Source organism: Pseudorasbora parva, chromosome 2, assembly GCF_024679245.1.
Source record: "Pseudorasbora parva isolate DD20220531a chromosome 2, ASM2467924v1, whole genome shotgun sequence".
Taxonomy (NCBI): Eukaryota; Metazoa; Chordata; class Actinopteri; order Cypriniformes; family Gobionidae; genus Pseudorasbora; species Pseudorasbora parva.
The window spans coordinates 41362891-41374395 of record NC_090173.1 but is presented as its reverse complement, the minus strand read 5'-3'; positions in this window follow the sequence as shown (position 1 = coordinate 41374395).

The following is an 11505-nucleotide window of genomic DNA, read 5'->3' as shown; positions in this document are numbered from 1 at the left end:
TGGTTTTGTTTCATTAATACAGTGTATGCCTTTTTCTTGGTTTACCTAGAAAGAATGGAAGTGAAATGTGACAACGTTGCCCCATAGGTGGGGTACATTGTAACATGTGAGGGGGCACATTGTAACATGAGCAAATGAAAGCTTAAAATATTATCTGATATAATCAAAAAATATCCAAAACAAACAAAAATATTTTGTCAATAAAATACAATTATTAACTTTTTGAAATAAAAAATGGCATTTTTTATCATTAAAAATACACACATTTTTGATTTTGACAACGAACACATTACTAATACAGCTATACACAGCATAGTTAAAAACAGAATAATAATCAATAATTTCTGAACATTAATCCTGACTCTCAGTCCTTATTTACCCTTTTTTAATGGTTTCTCAAAAGAATTCATAAAAGTATAGGATACAATATTATAATAGGGGCTCATTGTAACACAGTGTTACAACGCACCCCATCAGCGCGACTGGGATTTAAACCGTGGCTCACGTCTTCTGCTGTTGGATCCGCATTAAAGAATGATCTTAACTGTTAAATAACAGATATAAGATTCAAATAATATCAGATTTGTCTTATTTTAAAAATAAACACAAAAAACAGAGAAGAAAAATAAACATAAAAAAGAAATTTACTTTTGCTATGGTAAAATAAATGTTCAGTGATATCTTCCAAAGATTTTTTATTTATTTTGGTGCAATTTTTTCTCCATATAGTTTATATTGCAACTAGTAAATACACAAAGTTTTGTCATCCTGGCATGTGTGGAAAACATCAAACCATGCGTGTTACAACTAACCCTGTGTAAGGTTGTGCCCCGCGCTCCCCTGAGCCTTTTTGTTTCACCAATCCCCAACTATCAGTGGAGACTGTCTTTGCCATTAAAACACATACCATGAGCCAGTGGTGCACGGACCCTGATGATGCCATTGGCGGGTGCATTTTTAAATTAAAATTTGTAATGTGCACTGTCATGACCTTTTGCTGACCCTCTTTGACCTGTATAATTTCTCCATGTTCCCTTGACCTGAATGACCACTTAATGCTAATTTATGCCTGCTCAGAAAGGAGATGGGTTGTAGGGAACACAAACACGAAGACAATGATAAAGGGTCGATGGTACTTTAATAGTTTAACTCACTGATAATATAACACAGGATAAATGCTTACCAGAATGACAAATCATATTAGTTACCATGACGACAAACAAGTAGCGGGAATTGAACAAAGAAAAACAGGAACCAGTGAATTCTAACTTAAAGTCTCTGAAAGTGAAACTAAGACGACACAGATAGACTATGTGTGACATAAAGCCCCATGTGACCTTGCACTGTGACTGAAGAGCAGAGAGGAAGGATGGAGGATTTGGAGGCACGCAAGGAGATGGCAGTTGTGAGAGGGGGAGGCAAAGGGAGGCAGGCAGATGAGACAAGGGTGGCCATGATGGAAGATGAAACATCAGTTGGGAGGAAGGGAACGTACTAGGTAATGTTCAGGATGCTAGTGGAACTGTAGAACAGAGTATTACCAATGGCAGTTTAAAGTGGTGGTGGGAGAGGGAGGCTAAGTGGGGATAACAAGACTGGAGAAGACAGGACTGGTTCTGGCGATATCAAGGGATACAGTAATGTACGGTTTATTGCCAAAACTTTTAAGAACACCTGCCTTTACATGGTCATGAACTTCAATAATATCCTATTGGAGTTGGCCCACTCTTTGCAGCTATAACAGCTTCAAATCGTCTGGCTTTCCACAATGTTTAGGAGTGTGTTCAATTTGTATGCCATTCTTCTTAATGGGACCATTCTTGAGAAATGCATTTATGGAGTCAGGCATTGATGTTGAATGAGAAGGCCTGGTTCACAGTTTCCGCTCTAATTCATCCCAAAGGTGTTTTTTTGCAGGTCGAGGTCTGACCACACCAAACTTGCTCATCCATGTCTTTATGGACATTGCTTTGTGCACTGGTGTGCAGTCATGTTGGAATAGGAGGGGGCCATTCAACGTTGGGAGCATGAACTTGTCCAAAATGTCTTGGTATGCTGAAGGATTATCTGCGTTCACACCAGAAGCGACTTAAATAAATCAAATAATAGCAAATAAATCATGCTATTTAGTTGGACGCTTGAAAATTTTGAGTTTACTCAAATAGAGTAAAGAGTGTTTCTTACAACTTACCAGATTGTCCGACCTTTTCACTCGCTTTCTTTCAAAAAAAGTTTCTATAAAGTACAAAGATATATCGCACAGCTCCAATATCCACATATGGTTTTGTCCTCATTGTCACTACTAGAGCAAGCTCCTGATTGGTTAACGCGGTGCCAAAGTTCAGAGGATCATGTGAAGTTCAATGATTTCACAGCATTTTTTGAACACTGATTTATAGTTTATAGCAAAATGGAATATGACGGATGTCAAAATGTTGGCGAGTATTCAGTATAAAGGATCCGTATATTCGGTCTTTAAGTGACAGCTTTATAAAGGGCTTTGTAAGTTTTATACAAGGTTTAAATTAGTTTAAGTTAGTCGTATGTTAGCATGTTGGATGTAACATCACTGACTGGTTTAAACTATGATGGTTTAGTGTGCATTTATACAACAATAATAAAATAATGCATTGACATAAAAAAGGAAATTTACTTTTGGTTAAGTAGTTTTGAAAACAAATACTTCTGTACTTTTACTTAAGTAAAAAATATGTTTTTACAACTTTCACTTGTAATGGAGTAATATTTGACCAGCAGTACTTTTACTCTTACTCAAGTAATGAAGTTTTGTACTTTGTCCACCTCTGCGCCAAACCCAGACTCATCCATCGGATTGCCAGACAGAGTCACTCCAAAAAACATCAAGTCTCTTGATTTTATACATTTGTGGCCATGGAAGTGATTGAAACATTTGAATTCAATGATTTTGAGGGGCAATAATTGCAAAATTGTGAATAATGACTGAGAGTCAATGTTCAGAAATTATTGATTATTATTATGTTTCGAACTATGCTGAATAGCTGTATTTAGTGATTAGACAAATATAATATAATATAATAATGATTAAAAAAATGCTATTTTTATTTGAAAAAGTTAATAATTGTATTTTATTTATGAAATATTTTAGTTTGTCTTGGATTTTTTAAATTATATCAGATAACATTTTAAGCTTGTCCTTGTTACATTGTGCCCCTCACATATGGGGCATGTTGTTATCACACTTCATTTCCATTCTTTCAGGGTAAATCAAGAAAAAAGTATACACTTTATAAATTAAAAGAAAAAAACACATAATAGTGCTAGATGTGTGAAATTAATGTGGGAAAAAATAAATATTCTGAAGTTGATTTACACAAATTGAGACAGTCATAAAGTGTTAGGTTGTGCCCCGCTCTCCCCTATAAAATCCCTTCTTAATTTTCTGTTCTCTCAGATCTCTTTTTGTTGGCTCCAAACAATTTAACAACCTTCAGAAAAGCGCTCTTTTCTGCCTTAACACAAAAAGTACAATATATAGCCTGCACTAAGCCTTTTATCTTTCTTTTTGCAAATGCCAGAAATTTCTGTCTAAATTATTAAATAATCCTTACTCATTAATTCATTTGGGAAATGATGTGTTAATTATGCAGCTGGGGAGCACCACATCAAGAACTGGGCCTTATTATATTCATAACCATGTACTAATGACTGAATCTCTGATTGATTAACAAGACTAAATTACTGAACTGTAACAATAGAGTATTTCTGTTTGGTTCATGCTTTAGTTTTCATGGATCAGCTCTCTGTTGTGCTTATAACAAGCCTAAAATCAATTACATCTTCCTTGTAATTCAGCAAAGGATCAACAGCGGTCTTGTGAATTGATTAGCTAGTCTGCACATTAGGAAAAATGCATCCATTTAATGCCTTTTGCAGAACAGATGCTTCTCTTTTTTCATTGTAGGGGAGTCAGGGAAGGTTTTTTACAAGGCCACACAATTCATGCAAGGGTATACTAACCCAGTCAAAAATAGATCAATGATGTGAAAATAAGGACATGGAAAATTCATGCTTTCAGCTACTATAGGAGACCAGGATACGGATAAATTTATAACATAACATGCATAACATTCTCCCAAGTACTGTTTTAAATACTAATACATCAGATCATCTTTAATAAAAATATATTATGGTGAGATGTCATGTTTGCGCTTGGAGAACGAAAGAGAAGCAATTATGGAAAATACAAGTGCCTTGATCTATGATTTATGTAACTATCCCATGTGGGCTTTTAAATCTTCTCAATCTTTTGCCCAGACTAATTATTTAAAGATCCCCTGCAACGAGTAGTGTTTCAGAAAAAAATAAGTAGAAGGTCCAAAAGCAGTATAACAGTTTATTAATAAAATAAAAAAAACATCTAAACAGCAGGAGACAAAACCCAAAGTAAACCCAGGCAAAACTGATAAATCCAGATTCGGTCAAGGAAGGAAGAACCAAACTGATAACAAGCACACCGTTACATCCATTGAAAAACAAGACCTGACAAAGAACACAAGAAACACAGGGATATAAATACACAGGGGCAAACTAGCTTAACAAGTTAACAAGACTCACCTGGGGAGACTAATGAACATAACCACAAAGAACTACAAAACCTTTGTCTGCTATCACCAGACCAAGCTCAATCTTTAAAGATTAAACATTGGTCTGGGAAGTCTACTCTGCATTTTCTACTGCACAAGAGGCGTGACCAACAGTCATAGTTCAAATGACTCTGTATGAAATTGGACAGTCCTCCAACCAATCAGACCACAAGAGGCATGATCAACAGGCATAGTTCAAATGACTCTGTACGCAATTGGATAGTCTTTCAACAAATCAGACCAACGATCCATCGCTTCTTCGTCATTGTGTTAAACCCACCAATAGCGTGCCAGGAGGATAAGCCAGTTTGTGATTGGCCCCCGCAGATTTGTAACAGAAGCAGGATAGAAATGTGCACACTGTACTGTCAGGGTTAGATGCTGCAGTTCCCCCAGAGGTGGCTGAAGATGCTGCAGCTCCCCCAGAGGCGACAAAAGTCGCTGCAGCACCTCTGAAGGTGGTAAGCAAAATACCACCGCCTCGATCTCGAGAAGGATTTCTTCATCCCACATGGCCCAGAGGCGCCGCCCATGCACCTTGCCCTGCCGCCGCCGTCGTCCGTGCACCTTGCCTTGCCGTCTCCAGCCCCTGACCCGAGTCTGGTGATGTCTCCGGCCCCTGATCAGTGTCTAGTGATGGCTCTGTCTCCCGCCCCATGTCCTGTCATGGCCCCGTCTCCTGTCTCGAGCCCTGTGAGGGTCCCAGGCAGGTATCCTGACCTGCTGCAGACCATTTGGTATATTTCGTTACATTTATATAGCGCTTTTCTAGGCACTCAAAGCGCTTTACATAGAAGGGGGAATCTCCTCAACCACCACCAATGTGGAAGATGTGACGGGAGCCATATTGCGCCAGAACGCTCACCACACACCAGCTTATGGTGGAGAGGAGACCGAGTGATGAAGCCAATCAGGATAGGGGGAAGATTAGGAGGCCATGATGGACAAGGGCCAATGGGCAAATTTGGCCAGGATGCCGGGGTTACACCCCTAATCTCTATCGAAGGGGATTTTTAACGACCACAGAGAGTCAGGACCTCGGTTTAACGTCTCATCCGAAAGACGGTGCTCTTTGACAGTACAGTGTCCCATCACTATACTGGGGTTTTAGGACCCACACAGATCACAGGGTGAGCGCCCCCTGCTGGCAGGCTCAGCCCTGCTTAGCTTCAGTGGGAAACCAGTCTTGGGCTACAGGGTGATATGGCTGCTGGTATGTCCCTCTGGCACCACCCTGGCCTTCAGCCAGGACTTCTGACCCGCCGGAGCCTGCCTGGTCCGTCCCTCCCTAGCCCTCTGAAAGGACTCCTGTTCTACTGAAGCCACCCTGGTCTGGCTCTCTGGCACCACCCTGGCCCTCTGCCAGGACTCCAAAACTGCTCAAACCCGCCTGATCCGGTCCTCTTGCTCCGCCTTTGCCTTCTGCTGGGACTCCAGATTTACCTGAGCCTCCCTGGCTCAACCCTCCCGTCCCTCCCTGGTCCCTTCTTGTGACTTTCTGGGCTGTCCTGCTAGGTCTGATTTGTTCTCATTAGCTGCATGTTCATGTCAGGTTTGGTGTGAGCACGTCTTGCCAAGTGTTGCTTTGTGTCATGTGCTCATGTCTAAAGCCGAGTTCACACTGCCTGATTTTAGCCCCGATTTTGACTTGCCGACAGGTTTTGCGAAAACGCAGACAAATGCCCGAGATCAGAGGCAAATCGGTGCTCGTGCACGCGAGTGACAATCACGCAGTGTGAATGATCAAAGACGTGATCAGAGAAAATCGCCAACGCCCGTGAGATATTTGGCATGCTAAATATCTAAACCTGTCGGCGATTCAAACTCCTGCTTTGTGAAATGTGTTCTGACTGAAAATTGCATTGGCGATGATCGACAGCCAATGAAAGAGTGAGATACAGGGCAGCGGGAGGTTCAGGGAGGAGTTATCGACAGAATATCAGTATTTTAATAGATATATTTACAATTATATCAAACAGAATCCTAACCCTAGCCCAAACATGTGCACGTCCAGCCGCAGCAGCAGCATATTGCCAAATTATTTATTTACCTCAAACTCTCTTTGCAGAACACAATCCTTGCTCCCTCTGTCGCTCCAATCATTTCCTCTGCAATATACTTTTTCCTTTTCTCCACAAATCAGCACACAGGCAATTTGGAGCAAACTTTGTGCAGTTTATTATTTTTAATGACAATTCCAAGTCTTGTGCGAGAACTCCGGTCAGACGCAGGTGTGATCTCGCGTTGTTTACTTGTCATTTCGCACATGTTTGGTTGGGAATGTTGGGAAACGTAGTTCACGCACCGGAGAGAGAGAGTTGTCGGCAATTCTTCCATCTTGTACAGTCCAGCAGTGTGAACCCGCTCTGTCGCCGATCCTTCGTGCAGTGTGAACACAGCAGTGACTGAATGCTACCCCAGATAGTCATGCAGCGTGAAAAGAGCAGTGACCCAACGAGTTTAAAAATCGTGCAGTCTGAGCTAGGCTTAACCCCACCCACCTTGTTTCCTGATTATTGGTTGATTTGCCCCACCTGTCTTCCCTCGTTAACCTCTTTTGTTTGCTTACTATTTAGTCTCCTTGTGATATGATGTTATGATCTATATGCCTTTCTCCACTTATGTTCTAAGTTCAAACCCCCACAACCTCAGTAGAAATTGGAAAAGTTTACTTTATTACAGTATTCCTATTCCTCTGTCTCTGATTCCCGGAACATGATCTATGAAAGGAAATGGACTGTAAGGCTGGTAAAAATTCAACAATACTAATGATCTGATTGTACTTACACTATTGGATGAAAACTGAACTGACTTGGACGTTGACATCACTGTTTTCTGCAGAACTGCTTTAAAGATAAATTAACTAATTTAATAATTTATGATCTTTACAGTAGAACTGAATCAACACTTAACTGATTTCAGCTAAACAATGACACAATTTTTCTTTTAGATCTGCTGTACAGGCCGAAAAGAGGTCTAATCATTTTCCTGTAATCAACTTCTTTGAAACATTCTGTATTGTATAAAGCGCTACATAAATAATGGTGACTTTAACATGAGAGTGGACTGATACTCAAAATGGGAGTCAGAGTACCACTTCAGAAAGTATAAAATGCAATCTCTGATGTGCTGCTATTTCTCTTGACCTTGACCAGTCAGAGAGGCTCCTCTTCCTCAAGATAGAGCCATTATGCAATCCCTCTTGGGATTGACCACCTGGTATTCAAAGGTTATTAATTACGTTGTTCTGGGAGCCACTGCATGCTCTGCCGAGGGAACAGGTTTGCAGTTACTTGTGTAAAAAGAAATGACACTGTCTGATCCTGCCTTGCTTACAAATGAGTATGTCAATGGTGCAGTACTTACACAACTACTTACACAACAGCAGGAAGATAACTTCTGCCTTTACGTCATATGTCCATGTCAGACTGTGAAAGAAACTGTGAAAGAGCAATCAGAAAGCAATCATAAAAAAAGGAACCAAGAAAGCAGCAAGAAACCTTGTACGTTGTTACTATATTGAATGTGGACACTCATACTATGTCAATTCATCATATGCAGACACCACAGCAGGCGGCTATTTCTTTCAAATATTGTTCACTAATCAGTATAAATGTGTGTTAGTGTTAGTGAGCACTTCTCCTTTGCCAAGAAAATCCATCCACCTCATGCTGGGATCACACCGGACGCGAATGACTCAATTCGCGCAAGTGATTTACATGTTAAGTCAATGTAGAGACGCAAATTGGCATTCTGCGGCACAATTCCCATGAATGACGCGGCGTGAATCACACGAATTGAGCATTTTGAACGTGTGATTCACACGAAACACGCAAATCGCTCAAATTGAAAAATCTGAACTTTGGCGGATATTCGTGCCGCGTTAACCAATCAGCTTGCTCTAGTAGTGACAACATTGAGGAGAAAATCTGGTTTAAATTAGGGCTGGGCGATATGGCCCAAAAAAATTATCACGATATAATTTTCCATATCAGTCGATATCGATAAACAACACGATAAATGTAACATTTTTATTTCTTTAAAATTTACAGGCATATTTTTGCTCATGAGTGAAAGATGTAGAAGACATACAGTTAACTGTGGTTTTAAACTATCCTTTATTGTCAAAACATGATAAACACTTGCCAACAGGTGAACAATTTATTAAAACTTATGTAGATTTATTTATTAAAATATTAATTGTGGTAAGCATTTTTTTTTTACTCTACACTGTATATCAATTACATCATCACTTAATTGTGTAAGTAGTAAAACACTAAAAATGCAAACAGGCAAAAAAGAAAAGCGTTTTAAGTAAAGAAACATTTTGAGTACCCCCTCTCTTGCATCACAGTGGATTGGTCTCACTGACACACACACACACACACACACACACACACACACACACACACACACACACACACACACCCATCTCACTGACGCCGACCGACGCCGACACACACACACCTCAGCGACAGTGAACAGATAGAGGAGAGAGATCAAAGTTCAGTATTTGCAGATCTCCAGAGCTCTGTCTAGTCTATTTTATTCATTTTAAACATCGGATGAAATTATTTCTCTTTTGATACATGCGATGCTGAGTCATTAATACATCACCAAAGACAAACAATTATGATAGTGAAGTACAAGTCCGATGTTTTAGTGATTATAGTTTGGTAGCGTTAGCTTGCAAGTCACCCACTACAACTAACAAGGTAATAAGCCTGCTGTGCGTGAATGTAGTTTATAGATTTACCGCTGTGTTGGGCTTAATGTTATATGGAAGAACTTCGAAGAAGCACGATAATAAATTCCGCGTGCTGAACCTATGATAAGCAGCCCACGCACGTCGCTCCGTTTTATGTCGGATGGGATCGCTAAAATATCTCCAAACCACTGAAGTTGAGCGAACTAACTTGTCAAAGATATCTGTGTCCTCCGAGCTGGTCGTGGGCGCTGCATTTTCTTCACCATAGCTCATTTTTATCGCTCCACTTCACTCCGATCCTCCAAGCCTGTCAGCCACAGACTGTAAACAACAGCGCGTGCAGCGGTCTGCAATACGCATGCGCAGCATTACGCATAGCGCGTAAGCATTATATCGAGAATTTATCGAACTGTTCTTATCGTTTTATCGAGGAAAATTATATTGTGATAATTATCGTTATCGTTTTATCGCCCAGCCCTAGTTTAAATGAATCATAATATCTGGTTCAGACATGTGTGCATATGATTATCACTGTGGTAACATTAAATGACATGAAACAACCCAGTCTCTTTTTGTTAAATGCAAGTTTATGTATGATCAGTAATACAAAATTATAAGTAACAGGTATAATAAGCTATAATAAAGCAATCAATTCAAACAATCAAAGTCAGTGCTAGTAGGCTACAGGTAAGGTAGGGTTAAATAGCCTAAAACGTCAGATAAAATGTTCAAATTGGCACTCTTTTTATAAATAAACCACAGATTTGAGCTTTAAACAACTACATTACTGCCTGAAAAAGTCTTAAAACTACGTTTTGTCACACATTAACAGTAGAATTTTAACAAAAAAGATGTGTAAACACAGCCCATGTCAGCCATTTCTCAATGAGACGAACCGCCTGGCAGGAGCCCTCCCATGATGCAAATTTGCATCTGTTGTGACGTGAATGTTACACGCGAATGAAGCGAATGGTTTCAAAATGTTCACGTGCCCAACAATTTATTCACATATTAAGATGCTAATTAGCATGATTATTGCACAGGTGTACCATAGGCTGGCCACAATAACATGCCCCTCTAAAATGTACAGTTTTACTGACTGCAGGATTGTCCACCAGAGCTGTTGCCTGCAAATTAAATTTTAATTTCTCAACCATAAGCCGTCTCCAAAGGCGTTTCAAAGAATTTGCCAGTACATCCAACTGACCTCACAACCGCGGACCATGTGTAATCACACCAGCCCAGGTCCTCCACATTACAGTGATAATCATATATATGCACACTGTCTGAACCATGGTTATGCATTTTAAAACGCAAGCTGAGAAGGAATGGTGTTTTTAATTATCTTTATATTATAATATATAATCTTTTTTATATTAATAATATTTAATGAAAATTAAAAGAGGTGTTTTATAACACATTACATGGTTATGTAGCCTAAAATATACAGCGAGCTGAGTGACGCTATCAAGAATGCTGCAGTTCAATTAGTAGACCGGACTTGAGTCCTCCCATCTTCGGGTGTTCATTTTCCCGAGTCGAACTTGGCAAGTCTGAACTTGGGCAGGAGAGAGGCAGAAGTACAGCTGAAAGCGGCCATCATCCAGGAGAAGCTCCTGGAGCACCTTGAATGCATGGCTGTTTTTCTTCAAAAGCTAATGAGCAGGACACATTATGGTGCCTCAAATAGATCAGCACTGCTGTAGGGGGAGGTGGTCGTTCTAAGATATGACTCATGTCAAGACCTTGAGGATTAGATGGCAGAATCAGGTACAGCTGAGGTCTTCTGTTTACTGAGATCCATCTCAAATCCAGCTTCATAAAGTAAAATGGGTCAGTGACAAAAGTTCCTAAGATAAAGAAAAGAAAAAGTAAAATTTTTTACTATAAATTAGGGCTGTTTCGAATGCCATTTTTTGAGCTTCGAAGCTTAGGTGGCAATCAATATCGAATATTCGAAGCTTCAGTGGGTGGGGCTAAATATATAATAATAGTGTCGGTTTGCATTTGTATCATCTTTCACGACTTCACGTTTCACTCTTCGGCATCGTAAATGTGTTGCGGCAGACCCAGTGGAGTGCAGTGTTGCATTTGGTGCAATATGATCAGGTGGCACACATTCTTTAAATATTAGTAAACATTTAATAATCCTTTAAATAGAACAGTTTCCGG